The 24,278-nt window shown below is 44.7% G+C and overlaps 1 long non-coding RNA gene and 1 other non-coding gene across 2 annotated transcripts in view; one reads left to right on the plus strand and one right to left on the minus strand.

Moving 5' to 3' along the window:
• LOC114812291 overlaps window positions 1-11,991 on the plus strand; it is a 30,508-nt gene extending 18,517 nt beyond the window's left edge. The window contains exon 3 of the long non-coding RNA XR_003759955.2: window positions 11,272-11,991. This is a non-coding gene — a long non-coding RNA (uncharacterized LOC114812291). The remainder of the gene's footprint in view (window positions 1-11,271) is intronic.
• On the minus strand, window positions 3,693-3,830 carry LOC114812706. Its single transcript, XR_003760357.1, has one exon. It is a non-coding gene; the product is annotated as a small nucleolar RNA SNORA7 (small nucleolar RNA).
• Window positions 11,992-24,278: the final 12,287 nt, after the last annotated feature.

Genomic DNA, 24,278 nt, shown 5'->3' on the forward strand with positions numbered 1-24,278 from the left:
TTGAAGGCAGCTGAGTGGTCAAGGAGTATTAGGATGGAGTAGAGGCCATTGGATTTGGCAAGAAGGAGGACATTGGTGACCTTGGAGAGGGCAGTTTCTGTGGAGTTAAGGGGGCGGAAGCCAGATTTTAAGGGATCAAGGAGTGAATTGGAGGAGAAGAACTTGAAACAGCAGGGTTAGACAACTCACTCAAGGAGTTGCAGAAGAAGGTTTGGAGGGAGATGGGATAATAAGTGGAGGGAGCTATGGCACATAATAAGTGCTTAACAATACCATTACAAAAATATTGATTGATTGGATGGACTCGCTGTGGTATTTCAAAAACTGAATTTGCCTAAATAAGGTTAATATATGCTGGATATCATGAATACAATGGACGATGGTTCAGTAACTGGGAAAAACGTGGAAATATATTGTTGGAGGAACTTTTAATCATCCCCTGGTCTGTTTCATCTTGTGAAAATATACGTTGTCAGTAGCTGGAATTGGAAAATGGAAAGTTACATATTTTAGGTAACTACACAAGGTGGTGATGTAGACCTTAAGAAAAAATATTGTACAGGTATTTTCCCCAAGATTACACGTTAACAGAAGTGCAATCGTTCTCCCATTCACACAAGCTTTTTTTTTTTTGTAATTTTGGCAAATCAACCAGAGAGGAATTAATTTGAAGCCAGAGGCTATCTTAAGCACATTCTGGAGACTTGCAGGCCAACAGAGTGTCTCTATTCGTTGCTGAATTGTTCTTTCGAAGCACTTAGTACAGTGCTCTGCACACTGTAAGCGTTCAGTAAATGCAATTGAATAAATGAATGAACAGACGTAGAACCTACTACAACTCACCCCTCACACTTGGCTCCTCTAAGCCCCAATTTCCTCCCTTTGCCCTGATCTCGTCTCAGGCCAGACCACCACTCTCTCCACCTTTAAAGCATTAGTATGGTCATTTCTCCTCTCAGGAGCTTTTCACAATTAAACCCTCTTTTACCTGGCTCCCACTCCCTTCAGTGTTTTCTGTTGATCTGCTTGTTCATTTATTATGGTATTTGTTAAATGCTAACTACGTGCCAGGCACTGTACTAAGTGCTGGGGTAGATACAAGTTTCCCTCTCAGGGTCGCACCTGGAGAGTTTCCAGTAATCTACCAGTCTTGGCTATGGGAGGGAGAGCCTATCCATTCCACTTCTAGCTTGGCCAGTGACTAGTGAGTGGAGGGCAATCTGATCCAAGTCAAAACTCACCCATGCTGGGCAGCAGTGGCATGGGGGAGAATCAAGGGCTAAGACTCAAGCTTACTGCGTGGAAGGCAGCAATGGTAAACCACTTCCGTGTTTTTACCAAGAAAACTTAGTGGACACAAGCCCACACAACAGGCAAGTGGCAGAGCAGGGATTAGAATCCAGTTCCCTCGGATGTCCAGGTCTGCACTGTATCCGCTGGGCCGTGCAGCTTCTCCAGCACTTGGAGAGTGCAATACAGCTGAGTTGGTAACAGTCTACGTACTTGAATATGTAGCCTTTGAGCATTAGGTATTCACCCCACCTTCAACCCTCAGCCCCACAGCAGTTATGTACATATGTGTAAATTGTATATTATAAATTACTTATATTAATGTCCATTTCCCCCAGTCGACTGTGAGCTCATTGTGAACAGGGAATGTATCTGTTACAGTGTTGTAACGTACTCTTCCCAGGCGCTGAGTACATTGCTCTGCACATAGTAAGTGCTCAACAAATGCCATTGATGATGATGACATAATGGATTTAAATTGATCATAGGAGACTTTCCTAAATCAAGTGGGCTTCAACTAGAGTTGGCCCCTTCATTATTGACTTTCATTCATTTGTTCAATCGTATTTATTGAGCGCTACTTTGTGCAGACCACTGTACTAAGAGCTTGGAATGTACAGTTCGGCAACAGAGAGAGACAATCCCTGCCCAACAATGGGCTCACAGTCTAAAAGGGGGAGACAGACAACGAAACACAACAAGTAGTCAGGGATCAGTACCATCAAGATAAAAAGAATCATAGATATATACACATCATTAATAAAATAGAGTAATAAATATATACAAATATACACAAGTGCTGTGGGGAGGGGAAAGGGGGTAGAGCAGAGGGAGGGAGTAGGGGGAATGGGGAGGGGGGAAGGGCAGAGGGAAATGGAGGGCTCAGTCTGGGAAGGTGGGAAGGAACCTGGGAAGGCCAGGTGAGCTCTCAGTAGGACTTTGAAGAGAGGAAGAGAGTGAGTTTGGCAGATGTGAGGAGGGAGGACATTCCAGGTCACTGGTAGGACGTGGGTCGGGGTCAACGGTGGGACAGGCGAGAAGGAGGCACCTTGAGGAGGTTAGCAGCAGAGAAGCTGATGAAAGCCTGAGGCTCCTTCTGCACAAGACCAAACTAAATCAATGGTATTCATTGAGTGCTAACTGTATGTAAAGCATTGTACTAAGTGCTTGGGAGAGTACAATCAAACAGGTTTGGTAGACACATTCCCTGACCACGGTGAGCTTACAGTCTAAAGAGGGAGACAGACATTACTATAAATAATGGATATGTAAGTGAGTGCTGTTAGGCCGAGTGTGGTCTGAATACAGAGTGCTTGTGGTATTTAAGTGCTTGCTAAGTACTAAGCACTTGGGTCGACAGAGGATAACCTGGTTCACAGGTAGAGTGTATGGCTTTGAATTATTCAGCCTCACCAAATTGTCAGCCACACACAAACCTTACTTTGGTATTTGTATGTTAACTTGAAAAGTGAAAATATTCCCCTAAAAATGCTATATCAGTGTCATCATAAGTGGTAATTATTGAGCGCTTACTGTGTGCAGAGTTCCGAACAAAGCGTTTGGGAGAATACAATACAACAGAGCTGGCAGATATGTTCCCTGCCCACCACAGGTTTAGTGTGTGGGAAGCTAATCATTTTTCTAGCCCCTGCAGCATGGCCTAGTAGAGTCAGAAGGACCTGGGTTCTAATTCTGGCTCTGCCTCTTGTCTGCTCTGTGACCTTGGGCAAGTTACTTAACTTTTATCCCTCAGTTACCTCATATGTAAAATGGGGGTTAGGACTGGGAGCCTTTTGTGGGACAGGGACTATGTCCAACCTGATTAGTTTCTATCTACCCCAGTGCTTAATATTGTGCCTGCCACATAGTAAGTGTTTAACAAATCCTGTATATCCAACAAAATTGAGTCAGTGTATTCACCGTCTTAATTGCTTCCACCGCATAATTCCTCCACCACAATCACCAGTTTTGGAGGAGGAAAGAAAAGTTCATTGTGTAAGTAGTGATAGCACATCGTTGTCTTTGTTATTTGCAGCGCTGTTTCTACTTTTGCCTCTGTCTCTCCATCCTCATGGTGAGAAAAAATAATAACACCATTCTGAGTGGAAATACGACAGAATAAATAGATGAATTATGCAGGGTAAACAATATAAAATAGGACATACACAATGCTTGTCTTGTCTTATGCTGTCGAGTTGTTTCCGATCCATAGCGAATCCGTGGACACATCTCTCTCCCGGAACACCCCGCTCTCCAACTGCAATAGCTCTGGGATTGTATCCATAGAGTTGTTTTAGTAAAAACATAGAAACAGTTTACCATTGCATCTTCCACACAGTAACCTTGAGTCCTCGCTCTCGACTCTCTCCCATGAAGCTGCTGCCCAGCACAGGTGAGTTTTGACTTGTAGCAGATTACCTGCCACTCGCTAGCCACTGTCCAAGCTAGGAATGGAATAGATATGCCTCTGCTTGACTCTCCCTACCGTATTTGAAACTGGTAGAGTACTGGAAACTCTTCAGGTGTGATTCTGAAAGGGGGACACAAATGCTAGAATTTAAGTGCAAAGGAATGTTGTTGGATTGAAACACTCTGGAAGGAGAAGATTAATTAGGGAATTGCTCCTTGAAATGCTGGATTTTCAGGAAGCATTTCAGTCAATCATTTTGATCAATCAGTAGTACAATACTCTACACCCAGTAATTGCTGAACAGCTCCTACTGACTGACTGACTAATTTAACTGGGGACTGATCCATAATAATAACAATGATGGTACTTATTAAGCACTATGTGCCAAGCACTGTTCTAAGTGCTATTAGGTAGTTCATAGAAACAGAGAATAGTAATCAGGATCAGGTAGCCTGGTCTTGGTTCTGGTTAGGTCCCTTAGTCAAGTTTATCAGGGATCCAAGTTGGGAGATGGGAGATGTTAGCTGGAAGATCCCATTTTGAAGCTTTTATTTCCCAATAATCTATTGAAAAAAAACAAAACCAAAAACCTAACTGTGGCCTTTAGTCAGCTTTCAGAATATTCTGCATCCAAGTGCTACTGGCAAAGAAATTTTAAAAGATATGTTTGTAAGGGTTTGAAGTTCTTGGGAGGTCAAAAGAGTTTGAAAACCAAGGGTGAATGATTGATTTACTAATTCATCAATCAATAAGAACTGAAATAAATCATGGTGCAGAGACTGGACAATGGAGATTTCTCCCGGGTTTATGCAATTAATTCAAGGAAACAGAAACTCAAGTTTGTGAGAGGCAGCTGGAGAGAGCCATGTTTGAGCATTGAGTCATGCTATTGGGATTAATACTTGGAAAATAATAAGAATAATAATGATGGAATTTGTTAAGCACTTACTATGTGCCAAGTACAGTTCTAAGCACTGGGGTAGATACAAGGTAATCAGGTTGTCCCATGTGGGCCTCACAAGTCTTAATCGCCATTTTACAGATGAGGTAACTGAGGCCTAGAGAAGGTAAGTGACTTTCCCAAAGTTACACAGTGGCGGAGCTGGGATTAGATTCTAAAACCTCTGACTCCCAAGCCTGTGCTCTTTCCACTAAGCCACGCAGCTTCTCATCAAGCATTGTCACCCAGAAGTGTTTTTTTTAAAATGGTATTTGTAAAGCGCTTATTATGTGCCAGACACTGTATTAAGTGCTGGGGTACATACAAGTTAGTTTGGACACAGTCCCTGTTCCACCTGGGGTTCACAGTCTTAATCCCCATTTTCCAGATGAAGTAACTGAGGCCCAGAGAAATCAAGTGACTTGCCCAAGGTCAAAGAGCAGACAAGTGGGGGATCTGGGATAAGAACCCAGGTCCCTCTGACTCCCAGGGCTTATACTCTGTCCACTAGGCCACTTGACTTCTCTTTGAAAAGATACAGAAACAGGTCAGATTCGCATCTAAAGGTGTTTATGCTCTGCTCAGTGCCCAATGTGCACTGACCCAAATTCTTCAATGTACTGACAGTCCAAGAGGAAAGTAATCTGTGGCGATGGGTGGAAGAGTGCCATTTTTGTTATTATTATTTATGGTATTAAGCACACACTGTGTGCCAGTGAGGAAGGGTGGCCATGGGCGAATACAGAGGGACGGCCCCAAAACAGTGAGTGGGCAGTCTAGGGCGGCTGTACTGACTACGTGAGAGGACATTAGGAGGAGCTTCAAGCCCCAAACCCCCAGCACCTAACAGCGAATAACTGTCATCAAAAGGCGAGCTGACCTGGAGTGTCCATAAACACTCAGGCCAATCAGGAAGCGACACAGTGCCTATGGGCATGCCAACAAAGTATAAAAGGAGAAGAACAAAGGACTTAGCAAGCTTCCTTCCCTCGAGGGATCGCTTGCCACTTTAAATTCCTGGCGTTATAATTGGGATGGGGGCTGGGAGTTGGGAATGAAATAAACTTGGTTTGGCCTTGTTTATCCCCTTGGAGTAATTCTTTACTGGCCAGGTTCTGAACCGTAGTAGTTGGTGGTGGATCGCCAACACCAGGTACTGTTCTAAGCTGTTGGGTAGATACAATCTCATCAGGGTGGGCACAGTCCATGTCCCACATGGGGCTCACAGTCTTCAGCCCATTTCACAGATGAGGTAACTGAGGCCCAGTGAAGTGAATTGCCTAAGGTCACACAGCAGACAAGTGAAGGAGCAAGGGATTACAACCCAGGTCCTTCTGACTCCCACGCCCATGCTGTATCCAGTTGCCTATGAGGTAAGGAGAGGATTAAATGCTAAAATAAGGAAGCACAGGTTTGGACATCAGGTGACCTGGGTTCTAATTCCAGCTCTGCCACTTGCCTGCTGTGTGACCTTGGGCAAGTCACTTAGCTTGTCTGCTGTGTCTGATCTGAGTATCTTGTATCTACCCCAGCGCTTAGTACGGTGGTAGGCATCTAGTACACAATAAATACCACCTGACTTTCTCCTTTTATTCGTCCACCCCTCCCAGGCCCCCAGCACTTATGTACATACCTTTAATTTATTTGTTTATATTAATGTCTGTCTCCCCCTCTAGACTGTAAGCTCATTGTGGGCAGGGAACATGTCTGTTTATTGTTCTATTATACTCTCCTAAGTGCTCAGTACAGTGGTAGGCATACAGTAAGGGCTCAAAAATTACGGTTGAATGAATGAACTATGTCTCCCATTTATCTCTCCTCTAAAGGGCTATTCAGTTGATGAGCAAGTAGTAGAAGGAGCCCGTCAGGAAGAGGCTTCCAAAGACACAATCAGAAAAACTACCAAGCCGTGCCCTCGTCAAATTCCGGTAGAGAAAAATAGTGAGTCTGTAGTAAAGGATACAGGGATCTTTTCCAGTTCTCTGGTTAGACTGGGGTTGTGTCCTTGCCAAACCCTGCCTCCAGGGAACATCTCCCTGTAAACTCCTCCTCTAGACTGTAAACTCACTGTGGGCAGGAAATGTCTGTTTATTGTTATATTGAAAGAATAATAATAATAATAATGGCTATTTGTTAAGCACTTACTATGTGCCAAGCACTGTTCTAAGCACTGGGGTAGATACATGGTTATTAGGTTGTCCCACGTGGAGCTCACAGTCTCAATCCTCCTTTTACAGATGAGGTAACTGAGGCAAAGAGAGGTGAAATGACTTGCCCCAAGTCACACAGCTGACATATGGCAGAGCCAGGATTAGAACCTCTGACTCCCAAGACAGTGCTCCTTCCACTAAGTCACGCTCTCGCAGGCGCTTAATACAGTGCTTTGCATGCAGTAAGCACTCAATAAATTCAATTGAATAAATAAATGAATGAATGCAGTAGTCCCTGGTTTAGATGCCAGGTTCACGTGCACAAACTGACCACCTTAGGCCATATGTTAATTGAGAGATTTGTTAAGTACTTACTATGTGCCAACCAAGATAATCAGGTCAGACACTAATCCCCATCCCATATGGGGGCTTGCAATTAGGAAGGAGACCAGGTATCAAATCTCCATTTTATAGATAAAGACACTGAGATACAGAGAAATTAAGGTCACACAGCAAAGCTGTGGAGCCTGGATTAGAACCGAGGCCTTCTTTTTCATTTCTTCTTCTCTTACAGGCCTGGGAGTCAGAAGTACCTGGGTTCTAATCCTGCCCTCTGCCACTTGATTGCTGGGTGACCTTGGTCAAGTCATTTAACTTCTCTGTGCCTCAGTTACCTCATCTGTAAAATGGGGATTGAAACTGGGAGCACTACATGGGACAGGGACTCTGTCCAGCCTAATTATTTGGTATCAACCCAAGCACTTAGTTCAGTGCCTGGCACTTAGTAAATGCGTAACAAATACAATTATCATTATTACTATTCACCCTTCTTCTCTCCTATCCCTCCCTCTTCTTCTCCTCCAACCCCCTCCCCCATCCAGGAATCACGAAAAGGAGCTCTATGTAACCCAGACTCATTCCACTTCTAAGGGATCAACCCATGGCCTGGAACTGAACCCCAAAGTTGAGGCATTTTTGGTCCCCACACTCCCCATTCCTCCTCTCCTTCCCCCCATCACCATCAGCAACAGAATCATCATCCTCAGTATTCAGTCTTGCAGACAGGAGACAGTTTATTGGAGTGCAGAGTGGCAGAGATGCACGTTGCCAAAGTCCTGGCACTAAATCCTGGACACAGTCATCCCCTGATCTTCCCTACTGTTCTAGCTCTACTTACCTCAACAGACCAGCTAGTATCGTGAGTTAGAATCCTGAATTACCCAATATTGATATACTCAGCAGATCTCCGTTAGCATATCACCACTGTGTTGGTGATTACCAGATGACAGAAAATTGTCCATGAGATCTAATCTAAGCTTTGGGCAACATTTATCTATATATAATATCAGTGATTTCTCTGCCTTTTAAGAGTCAATATTAATACAGTCTACAGTATTTCCATTTGGTTTCCAATGCATTTTCTTTCCCTTGGGGTGATTCTGTCCTGCTCCTGTCATTTCCATTCAGTTCAATTCTTTTCATAATGTTGACATTCCTCATCCCTAGAACAATGATTCAATTCAACCATCGTGTACCACTAAGCTTTACACAGCGTCATTTCAAGTGATAATTGGGTTTGATATGTCCCTAAAGATCAGTTTATTCATAGCACTTTGCAAGCAAAATTCAGTTTAAAACATTACAACCTTTTGGGGGTAGGACTTGGACTTTATCTTATGCTGAATTATTTCAAAGTACTTTAGGGAATAATTATATCCAGTGTTACTCTACACTCAATTCACAATGAATTCTCAATGAGTAACAAAATTTTGCAGCAATAACAGGGATCTCAGTGAAAAGAGCCCGGGCTTGGGAGTCAGAGGTCATGGGTTCAAATCCCAGGTCTGCCACTTGTCATGTGTGTGTGACTGTGGGCAAGTCACTTAGCTTCTCTGTGCCTCAGTTCCCTCATCTGGAAAATGGGAATTAACTGTGAGCCTCACGTGGGACAGCCTGATTACCCTGTATCTACCCCAGTGCTTAGAACAGTGCTCGGCACATAGTAAGCACTTAACAAATACCAACATTATTATTATTATTGTTATCTGAATTCACCAGAAGTGTTTTAAATGGTCTTAGGGCAGGTCTTGACTGATAATGTGGAAGAAAGAACTGGACATATATTGGAATGATTCCATAAAAATGCCCACACAAAACACTTTTCTGAATCAGGGAGGTAGTCCGGCTTAGTGGAAAGAGCACGGGCTGGGAGTCAGAAGACAAGGGTTCTAATCCTGACTCTGCCACTGTTCTGCTGGGTGACCTTGGGCAAATCACTCAACTTCTCTGTGCTTCAGTTACTTCACCCAAAAATGGCACTGTGAGCCCCATGTAGGACATAGACAATGTCCGACCTTGTATGTAACCCACTGCTCAATATGAGGCAAGTCCCATTGAAAAATATCATTCAAGAGAATTGGTGCTCTGCACAAAGTAAACTCAATTTGAAAAATGTGTAGGATTTTTCCTATTTAAAACACAAGTGTCTTTCTTTGAAAACCTAGTATAAAGGATAGAGCTCAACTAAAACGTTGTAGAGAGCACACAATTGTGACTCGTGTTTTCTGGGTCCTCAAGAAAAATAATAACCTTCACTGAAGTCTTAATACTACTACACAGTGATTGATCTTCAATTGAATGTACAGCACTTAAATGGCCTTACAATCTTCTCCAAGAAAACTAAATTGAAAAGGGACACCAGTCATGCCTTAAATCCTATGGACAAGGAATATGTTTTCCGGTTCTATGAGAGTGTGCTCTCCTAAGCACTTAATACAGTGCTTTCCCCCAAATAATCCCTCTTTTCTCTGGCTTGCTTTCCCATCTGCATCATCTGTGCCCTTGGGAATCTGATATTGGCCCCACCCTAAACTCCATAGCACTTACGTACATTTTTAAAAATTATATATTACCAATCATGTATTTATTTACATTAATGTCCGTCTCCCCCACTAGACTGTAAGCTTGTTAAGGGCAGAGAATGGGCTTGCTAATTCTGTTGTACTCTCCCAAGTGCTTAGTACAGTGCTCTGCCCAACAGTAAGTGCTCAATAAATACCATTGATTAATTAAATGATTGCTGTGCCCACACTAAGCACTCAATAAATATAGTAGATTGATTAAATTTGAAAATGAGGTAGTAAAGAATGGTAAAATCTGTCTTAAGAGCAAATGAACTGAAACACAAGATGTAGTACAGAACAGCCCTTTGTGATAACGAGACAAATTCCTATAGTCTTTTCATTCATTTATTCATTCAATCATATTTATTGAGCGCTTTCTGCATATAGAGCACTGAACTAAACACTTGGGAGAGTACAAAACAACAATAGACAAATTCCCTACCCACAATGAGCTTACAATTTAGAGAGGGGGAGACAAACATTAATATAAATAAATAAATTACAGATAAGTACATAAATACTATGGGGCTGGGAGGGAGCATAGGCAGCGGCAAGTCAGGGCAGTGCTGAAGGGAGTAGGAGAAGAGGAAAGGGGGGCTTAGAGAAGGCCTCTTGGAGGAGATGGGCCTTCAATAAGATTTTGAAGGAGGAGAGAGTAATTGTCTGTTGGATTTGAGGAGGAGGGCATTCCAGGACAGAGGCAGTACGTGGGTGAGGGGTCAGCGATGATATAGATGAGATTGAGGCATAGTGAGAAGATTAGCATTAGAGGAGCAAAGTGTGGTGTGGGCTGGATTGTAGTAGGAGACAAGTAAGGTGAGGTAGGAGGGGACAAGGTGATTCAGTACTTTAAAGCCCATGGTGAGAGGTTTTTGCTTGATGTAGAGGTGGAAGAGTCACCACTCGAGTTTTTTGTGGAGTGGGGTGACATGTCCTGAATGTTTTTGGAGAAAAATGACCTGGATAGCAGAGTGAAGTTTGAATTGGAGTGGGGAGAGACAGGAGGCTGGGAGGTCAGCAAGGAGGCCGAGGTAGTTTTCCAGGTGGGATAGGATGAGTGATTGTACTACCATGGTAGCAGTTTGGTTGGTGTCTTATAATGAAGAATGCATTCTGAGTGACACCTGCACCTTCCAATAATAATAATGGTATTTGTTAAGGGCTTACTCTGTGCCAAGCACTGTTCTAAGCACTGAATGAATGATGCATATTTAAAAAAAAAAAGTGAGATCTATTCAGATTCATTCAGTCCCTATCCTTTTTATCAGTCTTAGCAGATAATTGATGAACTAGAAGGTGGTCATGTAAATGCATGCCTTTCAATCGATAGTCTGAACTGAGCACCTCCTGTGTGCAGACCACTGTACTAAGCACTTGGGAATATCCAATAGCGTTGTTTAACATGAATACTTGTGTCATTTTCCTCTAAACTGTAAACTCATTGTGGGCAGGCAGAGTGTCTGTTTCTCTCCTAAATGCTTAGTACAGTTCTCTACCCAGAGTAAGCATTTAGTAAGTACAGTTGACTGACTCACTGCCATATAGCCAAGGATCATGTCCTTCTTTCTGTCTTTCCAGGAGGATGTATGCCGATGAAATGCCCACAACCTCAGTGCAAATTTGAGTGGTGCTGGAACTGTGGATTGGAATGGAATTGCAACTGCATGGGAGGTCACTGGTTTGACTAGACATGGAGTAAAATTTAAAGCAGTAAAGCTCTCCATTGGCAATCTTAATACTGGGAATGAGAGCACAACAAATCTATAGTTCTGTTGATATTTGCTTAGTTTTCTTTCTCTCCGAAAAAAGCTGGTTCAACTGTAAGGGGTTTTTTTCTAACACTCTATCAGAGAGAATTATGAAAGTCCATCTTTACATGTGATTGGATAGATGTATCTAAGTGTTGCAGTATTGTTTACTGGTAGCATTTCAACGTGACGGTCACTTCTGTGCCAGAAGGTAGTTGACTCTTGTTTCCTGGTAGATTTGCTAGACTTGTGTTCCCCTTGAAACTAACTTCCTCTAGCTTTATTTATTCTATTTTAGCAGCAGTAGCAATGGTTCAGTGAGCCTAGGATGTGTTTGGAGTGAACTTTGAGGTCCATTTTATACCACTGGGTTTGTTACAATTGAATTGCAATGGATATTTTTTTAAAGCTGTTTCTCTGGCTTTGCTAACTAAAGAATTTTATATATTTCTTTGAGAGAATGCCATTGCACAAAGGATTCCATGGTGCCCAAAGCAAGGGAAAAACTGTCTGACCAATAGATGTTTTGGCTGTCAAGAATTGCACCCATTAAACAACACTGTAAATTACATGGTTAAAAAAAAATTCGTTGTGTTTAGTTTTTCATTGTATCAGCTAAAGATACAAATTACTATATCTAAAAAACAGATAAATTGTTGGAGTCTTTTTTCTGGAGCCAGAGCAATGCAGAAGCCTCAAGAGCTGCAACTCTGTGCCCTAAAATATGGCACTATCCCCTCTATGCCTGTGAGGACACAGTAAAAGTAAGCTTTAACCTCCAATATTTTTGAGTGTTCTGATGTCAGCCACTTTGGGCTGAATATATCTGTTTTTTAGATATAGTAATTCGAATAACATTCAGAAACATCTCGTGGTTTAAAAGTCACTTTGAATCTAGACTTGTTTTTAAGTTATAGGGTGAGAGCTCGATCCATTGTGAAAATTTAAGCTAAGTTAGAAATTCACAAACTTAATGTGTGATTGGACTACAAACTATAGTGTTACTTAGGCAGCACTATTTAAATACCAACTATGAAGTCAGGATATTCAAATATTCACATCATCAGATCTGATCCCAAGCACTCTTCTTTAGGGTTTCCATGGACCTTTTAGTGCTGACACTGGGCAGAGAAAATGAAAAGGGAAAAGATAAGAAGTTAAAGCTCTCTCTCTGCTGCTGCACTGCAAACAAAATTGTTATTGTCTTTGGAAAACATGGATATTCTGCAGGGCAGAACTATACCCACAATACAAAGCACCAAGGTGAGCATCTGAAACATACTCATTGGAACCTGTGGCTTGCCTGGACATCGTTAACATTCCTGTAAAATAAACACAACCCAAAACTGCTCCAGAAGCAATCAGTCCCATGAGAGAAAAATGTCTTGGTGATTTTTTAGATTGAGTCACAAATTAGAAGATGATGAACTCTGTTGAGGGGTAGATCATGGGTGGAAAAGTGGAAAGTGCTAGAGAAAGGAAAGAGGGTCCTTGATTTTACAGGGTCCCTGTGTGGTCTGTAGAGCTGCCCTGCAGATTCAGAGATGACAATTCCTTCATTACTGTAGAGGCAATGTAATTAATGTCCCAAATGTCACTGTCTTGAGCCATCTGGGGCTGTTGGATATTTTCAGACAAGCACTTTAAAAAGGTTCTTTCATAATGTCTTTTGATTGGATTCTGGGGATCCGTGAGTCCCAGAATCATACCTTTTCCTGTCTCATAAACCCTATTTCTATGTCCAATGGGACAGAGCAAAAGAGGAGATTCAAATCAAATGCCTCCATGGTGAGAACTATCAAATGCAATCAAATAAAAATCTGTGGGCTGAAAAGCAAATTTCATCAGCATATGGTTCTCCAACAACATCAGACAGAATAATTCCAATAACATTCAGAAACATCTCGTGGATATATTCTTTGGTGGTATTCTAGGTACTCTTCTGTCCCTGGAGCCATGACCAGATTTCTTGATTTGGACCAAAGACCAGAATAAGGGTGACAGTGACACAGAGGAAGGTGGATAAAAGAGTTCTGGTAAGAGATTTGAGAATTAGGATGAAGGGGATTGAGGAACAGAAATTTCTTTATATTCTTTCCGTTTTGGGTTTCAAATTAGCTCTGAGGCAAGTCACTGTTACCTAGCAAGTCGGTGTTACCTACCTGACTCAGTAACTTAGGTAAATGAACTCCCAGGATAGGAACACTGGCCTGACATTCAGCCCAAAGTGGTTGACATCAGGACACTCAAATATATTGGAGGTTAAAGCTTATTTATACTGTGTCTTCACTGGCATAGAGGGGATAGTGCCGTATTTTAGGGCACTGAGTTGCAACTCTTGAGGCTTCTGCATTGCTCTGGCTCCAGAAAAAAAACTGCAACAATTTATCTGTTTTTTAGATCAGCTTGGAGTTTCTGCTAGGCTCCGGTTTCCAAGTTGGGCTCGGGGATTGTTGACTCCCAGATCTGAAAATTCTTAGAGTAATCCAGAATCTTGGAAAGATTCTGAAATATCTCAGGGATGCATAAATAATAAGCATGAGACAAAAAGAGTTACTGGCCTCTTCATCATTATCAGGTGTTCTACGTTGGATTATGAATCATAAGCTCAGCTGGGCCTTTTGGTGCTTTTAATGGGGAATGCCAAGCAATGTTAGGAACTGATAGACAGGGACTGCTTAGTGACCACAATATGCCTTCGGTAGAACCAAAGCCTGATCCTTCCTGCCCAGGTGGGAGACTTGAGAGATAGTGGATGTGTATTGAGTGATGTTGCCTCCGAACAGAACCAGCAGGGATTTGAGTTTGCTTCCTCCTTTCTCTTCCCAAAAATCAGCAGGTCTCCCATCAGGCCCCTAGGCAAGTGTCCAACTGCCTCCTGAGGTAGTCTGACCCTGCCTATGCCTAAAAGACCAACTTCTTTCAACTAGATATTTTGTCAATATTCTCTAGCACCAATACTTTGTAACTTCCTGTCAGGAGTAGGTTCGGGGATTTGAACAGGACTGAACCACATCCTTAACTCTACTCCAGCAGTTTTCTTAGCTGTTTTGCTTGAGAATTTCACTTATATTATTGTTTTTCTCGACAATTCCTGTTCAGGTTCAAAATGATGTCTCACCATCATTTTAACTGTGAGCCTCACGAGGGACAACCTGATTACCCTGTATCTACCCCAGTGCTTAGAACAGGGCTCTGCACATAGTAAGCGCTTAACAAATACCAACATTCATGTCCAAAACTGAGCTCCTTATCTTCCCTTCCAAGCCCTGTCCTCTTCCTGACTTCCCTGTCGCTGTGGATGGTACGACCATCCTTCCCGTCTCTCAAGCCCACAATGTTGGTGTCATCCTTGACTCAGCTCTGTAATTCACCCCACACATCCAATCCGTCACCAATGCCTACCGGTCTCACCTTTACAATATCGCCGAGATCCGCCCCTTCCTCTCCATCCAAACAGCTATCTTACTGGTGCAGGCTCTCACACTATCCCAGCTGGATTATTATGTCAGCCTTCTATCTGATCTCTCTTCCTCCTGTCTCTCCCCGCTCCAGTCTATTCTTCATTCTGCTGCCCGGGTCATCTTCCTGCAGAGATGCTCTGGGCATGTCACTCCCCTCCTTGAAATCCTCCTGTGGTTGTCTATAACCTCCACACGAAACACAAACTTCTCACTCTGGGCTTCAAAGCTCTCCATCACCTCGCCCCCTCCTACCTCTCCTCCCTTCTCTCTTTCTACTGCCCACCGCACACCCTCGGCTCCTCTGCCGCTCACCTCCTCACCGACCCCCGTTCACGTCTATCCCGCCATCGACCCCTGGCCCACATCCTTCCGCTGTCCTGGAATGCCCTCCCTCCTCACCTCCGCCAAACTAACTCTCTTCCCCTCTTCAAAGCCCTACTGAGAGCTCACCTCCTCCAAGAGGCCTTCCCAGACTGAGCTTCCCCTTTTTCCTCTGCTCCCTCTGCGCCCTCTCTGCCCCCCTTCACCTCCCCTCAGCTAAGCCCCCTTCCCCCCTTTCCCTCTGCTCCTCCCTCTCTCCCTTCCCCTCCCCTCAGCACTTTGCTCATTTGTATATGTTTTTATTACTCTATTTATTTTATTACCCTATTTATTTTGTTAATGAGGTGTACATCCCCTTGATTCTATTTACTGTGTTTAAGTTGTCTTGTTTTTGTCCATCTGTCTCCCCCAATTAGACTGTAAGTCCGTCGATGAGCAGGGATTGCCTCTATCTGTTGCCAAATTGTACATTCCAAGCGCTTAGTACATTGCTCTGCACATAGTAAGCGCTCAGTAAATATTATTGAATGAATGAATGAGCAAGCACAATTATCTTTGCACCATTTGAATATGCATGAACAATGTACCAAAGTGCTAAGCATTTCATGGGGTTCAGCGATAAAGAACTTGAAGGTGATGTCTCTCTGTTTTCTCTGTCATAAGTGAAAAAGATCTGTTAAGTCATTATTCCCAGTCCAGAAAGGAATATATCTCCCTGGGAGGTGGTTTTTTGGCAAATGTAGGAATTTTGGTGTGGAACCACACTGCCAGGTAAGTCCCAAATTTGCATACCGATGCTGGAATTTCTGGAGGTTTGAAATTTGAGGCCCACGGAATTAATCAAAATCACAATGGCTATTTAGTTTATCATTAACACAGCATCCTCATTTTTTTTAATGGTATTTGTTAAGCACTTAATATATGCCATGCACTGTAATAAGCGCTGGGGTAATTACAAGAAAATTAGATTGGATGCAGTGCTGGTCCCACAGAAGGCTCACAGTCTTAATCCCCACTTTACTGATGAGGTAACTGAGGTAAGTGACTTGCCCAAGGTCACAGAGCAGTTGCCAAGAGGTGGTTATCCAATGGGTCAAATATTCTTCTGTCTCACCTAGCTTGGCTGAGTACAATTCCAAGTCTGCAATAGAGATAAATTACTCTATTTTGCAAGATTACATGATGGACATATGCCATAGACCTTATGTTGCATTGTATATCTATTAATAATGTTATACTTCTACCATCCAAGTGTCTTTTATAGTTGCCTACAAGTGCAGAGAGCCATGCTGAGCACAGAGCAAAGCATATAAAACATATACAGTCCTCTCCTCTGGGAGCTCACAACATAAAGCAGGATGCATCCTAGAAGATAAGTATGTCATTTATTCTTTATTTATATTGTCTATCTCCCCCTCTATAGTATAAGCTTGTTGTGCCATTCCTGTTATGTTGATGTGCTGAGCTCTCCCAAGCTCTTAGTTCAGTGTGCCCTGCACGCAGTAAGCGCTTAAATATGATTGATTAATTGATGGGTAATTCTACAACTGCACAATATCAAGAAGACACATCAATCCCTCACATGACATTTTGATATTATGTACATTTACTAATGATCGTTGATTCTGGAATGCTATTGAGAATGAAAGGTGAGTTGTGAAAATTGTGTTAATGGAGAAGGAAATTTCAATAATGGCTGACTATCATCTCCCTGTTAGAAATGGTAAGGTCTTTGAGGACAGGGATCATATTTTGTAACTCTTGCTTCAAATGTTGAGCACACATTGGTTATTCTTATTAATACTGTTAATACTTGCTTTGATGCTGTCAATACTTCCATTTCACCTAAGGAGTCTTCAGGGAGTGGAGGTGTTTGGTGAGGAAGTGTGAAGGGCACGCAAGGCATATTCAACAGGAGCAATCTAGAAGGTGATGTGGAGATGGAAATAAGATAATTCCAAAACAAGTGATGAGTAAAAATAAGTGCCAAATGAATGAATGAATAACAATAATAATAATGATGATGTCTATTTTAAGCCAAGCATTACACTGAAGTAGAAAGATCCCAGGCTTGGGAGTGAAAGGATGTGGGTTCTAATCCCAGCTCCACCACTTGTCTGCTGTGTGATCTTGGGCAAGTCACTTCACTTCTCTCCCTCAGTTACCTCATCTGTGTAATGGGGATTCAACACATGTTCTCCTCCTTGTGTATATTGTAGGGATAGAGATGGTGTCTGACCTGATAACCTTGTATTTTCCCCAGTGCTTAGAACAGTGCTTGACACATAGTAAGCTTTAGAAATCCCCTTATTATTACTACATGTCTTGAGCTCTGTTGGGCAAGGATATCAGCGGTACATGGCATAGAAAGCTTCCCAGGCCCCTCTGATTACCCCTCCCATGGGTTTGCAGTAGAGCTGAAAGGCCAAGGCTGGTAACATCAGTCACATTTCCAGTTATTATTAAAGCCTTTTTTCTAGTAATTGGGAGGTCCCTCAGGGCAGTGTGGGCCTCTACTAGTTGGGGGCAGGTGAAGGAGGGGAGAGGAGGAAAGCAAAGATAAAGTGGGACCCTCCCTCCTTGCTGACTAAGCAGGACTCACCAAGGAACTCTTCCCTGTGTCCGCTGGGCTGGCCCCTCTCAGCAGCTGTCTTGGGAGAAGATGGGGAGGACAAACCACCAGGCTCACAGGCCATATCCCCTCCCCCTTCTCCCTATCTCCCAAGCCAACAGTTGTTTTTCTCTGGAGGCCTATTCAACAGGAGCAGTGAGACCTCTCAGCTCTCAGTTTCTTCCAAGCTCTGAGCACGTGTGTGTGTGTGTGTGTGTGCGTGTGTCTGTGTGTGTGTGTGTCTAGAACATCCCACCCTAAATGGATACCAAGCCCTCCCCTAAAATAGCAGTGATATACTTAACCAGTTCAAGGCCAACAAAGCAAACGGGTCCCATTTAGAGCTTATTGATGAAGCCAATCCTGTAAACTGGCCCACTCAAAATCCCAAAAGCCTCACCTTCCTGCCCAGGGCAAAGTTGAAAGGGAAAGGAGAAGAGGGAGGAATGAATGAAAGGAGGGGGGCTCAATCAATGAATGCTGGCTGAAGGGGAGGGGAAATGGAGGCTATCAAAGGAGTGCAGGGAAAGGTAGGTGTTCAGAGAAGGTTGGGGAATAATAAAATAATGGTTTTAAGCACAGAATACTGTTTTTAAGCTCAAGGGTAAGGACAAGATAACTGAGTTGGACATAATCCCTGTTCTACATAGGGTTCATAGTCTATCCCCATTTTATAGATGAGGAAACTGAGACACAAAGAAGTTAAGTGACTTGACCAAGGTCACACAGAAGTTAAATGACTTGACCAAGGTCACACAGCAGACAAGTGGTGGAAGAGGGATGACAAGCCATGATGTGACTCTCAGACCTGTGCGGTAACACCCAATCTATTATTTGGCCCTAAGAAAACCAGTTTTCACCTAGATAGCACCTCTGAGAGGCCCTGGGCCCAATTCCATCTTCTCCCTGAGAGACAGTTTCCTTATCAAGGTAGGTTTCTTTCCCCTCCCCTTAGCACAGATGGGAGCCCTCAGTGGGTGAGTCAGTCAGTCGGTTGTATTTATTGAGCACTTGCTGTGTACACAGCACTGTACTAAGCTCTTGGGAGAGTCCAATACAACAATATAACAGAGACATTCCCTGCCCACCATGAGCTTACGGTCCTTTTGCCTGTGCCCACCTCTCAGGACAGAGACGACCAGTGGTGACTTTACTAACAAATCGCCAAGGGCCAAAGCTGTCCAGTTGGCAGTCCAGCAAATTCAGGATTGGGGAAAGGGAAAGGGGTCTGCATGTCTCTCTTCAATCATATTCATTGAGTGCTTACTATGTGCAGAGCACTGTACTAAGCACTTGGAACGTTCAATTTGCCAATAGAGGCAATCCCTGCCCAACAATGGGCTCATAGTCTAAATGGGGGAGACAGACAACAAAACAAAACAGAACAAAACAAAACAAGTAGTCTGGTGTATATATATCATCAAGATAAATAGAATCACAGATATATACACATCATTAACAAACTAAATAGAGCAATAAGTAATATATACAAATATGCACAGTGCTGTGGGGAGGGGAAGGGCAGAGGGCGGGAGAAGGGGGAATGGGGAGGGGAGGTTGAGCAGAGAGAAAGGGAGGGCTCAGTCTAAGAAGTCCTCCTGGAGGAGGTGAGCTCTCAGTAGGGATTTGAAGAGGAGAAGAAAGTTAGCTTGGCGGATGTGAAGAGGGAGGGCATTCCAGGTCCGCGATAGGATGTGGGCCAGGGGTCGATGGCGGGACAAGTGCGAACTAGGGACCGTGAGGAGATGAGCGGCAGAGGAGCGGAGTGTCCGGGGTGGGCTGTAGAGGAGAGAAGGGAGGTGAGGTAGGAGGGGTCAAGGTGATGGTGAGCTTTGAAGTCGAATGAGGAGTTTTTGTTTCATGTGAAGGTTGATAGGCAACCACTGGAGGTTTTTGAGGAGGACAGTGACATGACCAGAGCATTTCTATAGGAAGATGATCCAGGCAGCGGAATGAAGAATAGACTGGAGTGGGAAGAGACAGGAGGATGGGAGATCAGAGAGGAGGCTGATGCAATAATCCAGTCGGGATATTATGAGAGCTTGTACCAGCAAGGTAATAGCTTGGAGGGAGAGGAAAGGGCAGAGCTTGGCAATATTGTGAAGGTGAGACTGGCAAGTTTTGGTGATGGATTGGATGGGTTGGGTAAATGAGAGAGCAGAATCAAGGATGACACCAAGGTTGTGGGCCTGTGAGATGGGAAGGATGGTTATGCAGTCCACGGTGACAGGGAAGTCAGGGAGAGGACAGGGTTTGGGTGGGAAGATAAGGAGCTCAGTCTTGGACATGTTGAGTTTTAGATGGTGGGCGGACATCCAGGTGGAGATGCCCTGAAGGCAAGAGGACTTATGAGCCTGGAGGGAGGGGAAGAGAACAGGGGAGGAGATGAGATTTGGGTGTCATCTGCGTAGAGATGATAGTTGAAGCCGTGGAAGCGAATGAGTTCACCAAGGGGGTGAGTATAAATGGAGAACAGAAGAAGGCCAAGAACTGACCCTTGAGGAACCCCTACAGTTAGAGGATGTGAGGGGGAGGAGGAGCCCGCCAAGGAGACCGAGAATGAACGGCCAGAAAGATAAGAGGAGAACCAGGAGAGGACGCAGTCCGCGAAGGCAAGGTGTGATAAGGGATGGTTGACAGTGTCAAAGGCAGCTGAAAGACTCACTTGAGACAAGGCAGGGTGTTTATCTTTCCATCTTTTTCAATGGTATTTGTTAAGCATCTACTATGAGGCCTCACACAGGAACTTGCTCTTTCATCCTACTTCAAGCAGATGGCCCTTGGAGGAGAAAAAAAAACACCTAACCTCTAAAGCACCTGTTTTTCTCTTGAGGGAGAGCTTAAGGGGCCAAGCTGAGGAGGCAGCAGATGTGAAGCAGCTCGTGGAACGTGGGTAAGTCCTTCGTCTCTGAGTTCAGAAGTTGTCAGTTCAAACCTGCGGGTTGGTCTGTAAATGTGATGTGTGTGTGCACCTGTATAGAGATAAGTAATGTGATTGCATAAATAAGGTGATGTGTCTAAGCGGCTGCATAAAGTTAAATAAGCTGGCATATATGACTGTCTGGGTAAAGTGAAATAAGATTGCAAATGTCTGTGTATATGTGCCTTAACATGAATAATGTGTTTCCCCCATGTCCCTATAGTCACAAGTTAAAATGCTTTTGTCTCTAAAGGTCTCTCTTCAAAGAAAAAATAATAATTTCTCTCTCTTTTTTTTTTTTTATGGAAGAATTGCTAAGTTCCGAGAGGGAGATGATCAAGAAATCCACTTGGACTCTGTCCCCATCGTATATTTCTCGATCGAGTGCTTAGGGTGTGCAGAGCACCGCATTAAGCGCCTGGGAGAGTACAATGCGACAAGCAGCAGACACGACCAGCTTAGGGTCTAGAGGGAGGGAAACAAGCATTAATATCCATCGATAAATGACAGACACGGACCAACGGAGCGAGTCTTGCACCCGACGAGGGCGGAACCGGGACTTCCGTGGAAGTGTCTGGGCAGGAGGGGTTGCAGCGGGACCTCTGGACAGAAATCTTCCTGTAGAGAAGCCACGTCAAGCATCTTGGGCTAAGTTAACATGCACCTGCTTAGACTTTACTTTCTTCCCACTCTACCTGCCACGACTTCTGTGGCATTTTCCTCATCTATACGTGCACGTCTCCTAAGCGGGAGGGTGCAGAATGCTGAACGTCGAGCCGCTCGGGTAAAAGTTGTAGTTCTACTGGGTCGGTCATCTCTCCAATCGTGTTTTCTTTTTCTTTAGAGTTAACGAGGCTCACTGAGGACAGCTCTAAACAATTAACAGTCTTAAGACAATCACGTTGACCTTAACGAGATGCTTTCCTCATCTTTGAGATAGATATTCACAACCCCTTCTCCGTTCCCCTTAGACCACGGACGCCACTACGGGTTACTATGAGGCCCGCCCTGTACTAAGCCCTCGACAAGACCACATATGACCTGGAGCTCTAAATGTGAAATTCCAGTCCACCTACCCACCTCGAGACCGAAGGTCGCCATGGGCCGGGAACGCCTCCCCCAGTTCCATCGGACTCCCCGACGGCTCGGTCCGGTATCCCGTCTGCATTGCGGGCTCGAACGCGCTGCCGACGGTGCCCGTTATATCATCTCCGTCTTCGAGCCCCAGTGGTCCATGCCTTGGGGTGACGGTCCCGGCACTCGGAACGGGGCTCGGCGGTTAGAACTGAGCTTTCATTCATTCATTCAATAGTATTTATTGAGCGCTTACTATGTGCAGATCACTGTACTAAGCGCTTGGAATGTACAAATCGGTAACAGATAGAGACAGTCCCTGCCCTATGACGGGCTTACAGTCTAATCGGGGGAGACAGACAGAAAAGAACAGTAGCAATAAATAGACTCAAGGGAATGAACATCTCATTAAGACAATAGCAAATAAATAGAATCAAGGTGATGTACATCTCATTAACAAAATAAATAAGGTAATGAAAATATATACAGTTGAGAGGATGAGTACAGTGCTGAGGGGATGTGAAGGGAGAGGGGAAGGAGCAGAGGGAAAGGGGGGAAAAGAGGGTTTAGCTGTGGAGAGGTGAAGTGGGGGGTAGAGGGAGCAGAGGGAAAAGGGGAGCTCAGTCTGGGAAGGCCTCTTGGAGGAGGTGAGCTTTAAGTAGGGTTTTGAAGAGGGGAAGAGAATTAGTTTGGCGGAGGTGAGGAGGGAGGGCATTCCAGGACCGCGGGAGGATGTGGCCTGGGGGTCGACGGCGGGATAGGCGAGAACGGGGGACGGTGAGGAGGTGGGCGGTGGAGGAGCGGAGCGTGTGGGGTGGGCAGTGGAAAGATAAGGGAGGAGAGGTAGGAGGAGGCAAGGTGATGGAGAGCCTTGAAGCCTAGACAGTAAGCACTTAGACTGTAAGCACTTAACAGATAGCGTTATCATCGTTACTACTTCCCTCCCAACGGCTTGGCCCGTTTCCCTGGAAAAGACTGGAAGTCAAACTCGGCCATCCTGGCGAGTCCGGGGGGAGGGGGGCGATGATCCCCGGGAAACCCGACCTCAACTCACCCCTCCCGGCGAGCGTGGCGCTTCTTGGGAAAATCGTCGTCCATTCCCTCCTCCGGGCGGGTGCGGCGGACAGCCAGACTGAATGGACTGAAACGATCCCCAACCCGATGTCCTAAATGGGGAGGCGGACGTTGGTGAGGATGTATCCCTGACTCACGATCTATGATATCATTTACAGATTCGGAGATGAGCGCCGTGGGGCCGGGGCCGATAGCAACTGCTCAGACCTTCCAGATCCCCCCACTTCCTCTACTCCCTCCCCCTTGTGCTTCACACTTGGATCCGCTCCCTTTATTCACTTCTCCCTCGGCCTCAGAGCACTCACACCCGGAGCCTATGGGAATCGATTGAGATCGATGACCATTTCCGCCTCTAGACCATCTGCTTTTTGTTGTATTGGACTTACCCGAGCGCTCAGTACGGCGCTCGGTGCACAGTGAGTGCTTCGTCACGGAATGAATGAGGAGGTTATATCCCATATATATGTTGTTTTATATATATATAAAAAAATGCAAACAGCTACCATGATGATCCAAACACTTATCCAATAGCCCTCTGTAACTATGGCACCAACCTCCTCTCTAATCTCTCTTCCTCCTGCTCTCCCCACTTCGGCCCATACTTCACTCTGCTGCCCAGATCATTTTTCACAAAAAGAGCATCGAGTCCATGTCTCCCCACTCCTCCGGAACCTCTGGGAGTTACCCAACCACCTCTACATCCAAAAGAAACTCCTTACTGTTGCCTTGAAAGACTCGTCCCCTCCTACCTCACTTCACCCATTTCCCGCTCCAACCCAGCCCGCCCACTCTGCTCCTCTAATGCCAAACCGCTCGCTTGTCCTCTCTCTCTCGCCACCCACCCCTCTCCCCCTTCCCGCCTCTGGCCTGGAACGGCCTGCCCCGTCCTATCTGACAAACGGTTGCTCTCCCCAGATTCAAAACCTTATCGGGTCCTCTCCCCTGAGAGAGCTTCTCCAGCTAAGCCCCTCGTTCCCTCTACTCCCTCTCCTTTCTGGGTCATCTACTTGCTTGGATATGTACCCTTGAAGTGCTTCCTCTTCACCTCCACCTTCTCTCCAAACCAGTGATGGACACAGCCAGCTGAAATGGATTTCAATGTCTGTTTCTCCCTCTGGACTGTAAGCTCACTGTGGGCAGGGAACACATCAAGCAACCCTAACTCCCCTCTCCTCCCCCCCCGCATCAAATGCTTATTACAGTGCTCTGCACGCATGGCACTCCCACGCCTTTTGGTGCCCCTTTTACTTGCTCCTTCATTCATCCTGCCTCCCATCCCCCCCCACACCACACGGGCATCTACCTGTACCGTGCAGGGCAGCAGCCACGTAGGAGAGAGTCGAAGGTAGACCACTTCCATATTTTTACCGAGA

The sequence above is a fragment of the Ornithorhynchus anatinus genome, chromosome 5 (genome assembly GCF_004115215.2).
Source record: "Ornithorhynchus anatinus isolate Pmale09 chromosome 5, mOrnAna1.pri.v4, whole genome shotgun sequence".
NCBI classification, from domain to species: domain Eukaryota; kingdom Metazoa; phylum Chordata; class Mammalia; order Monotremata; family Ornithorhynchidae; genus Ornithorhynchus; species Ornithorhynchus anatinus.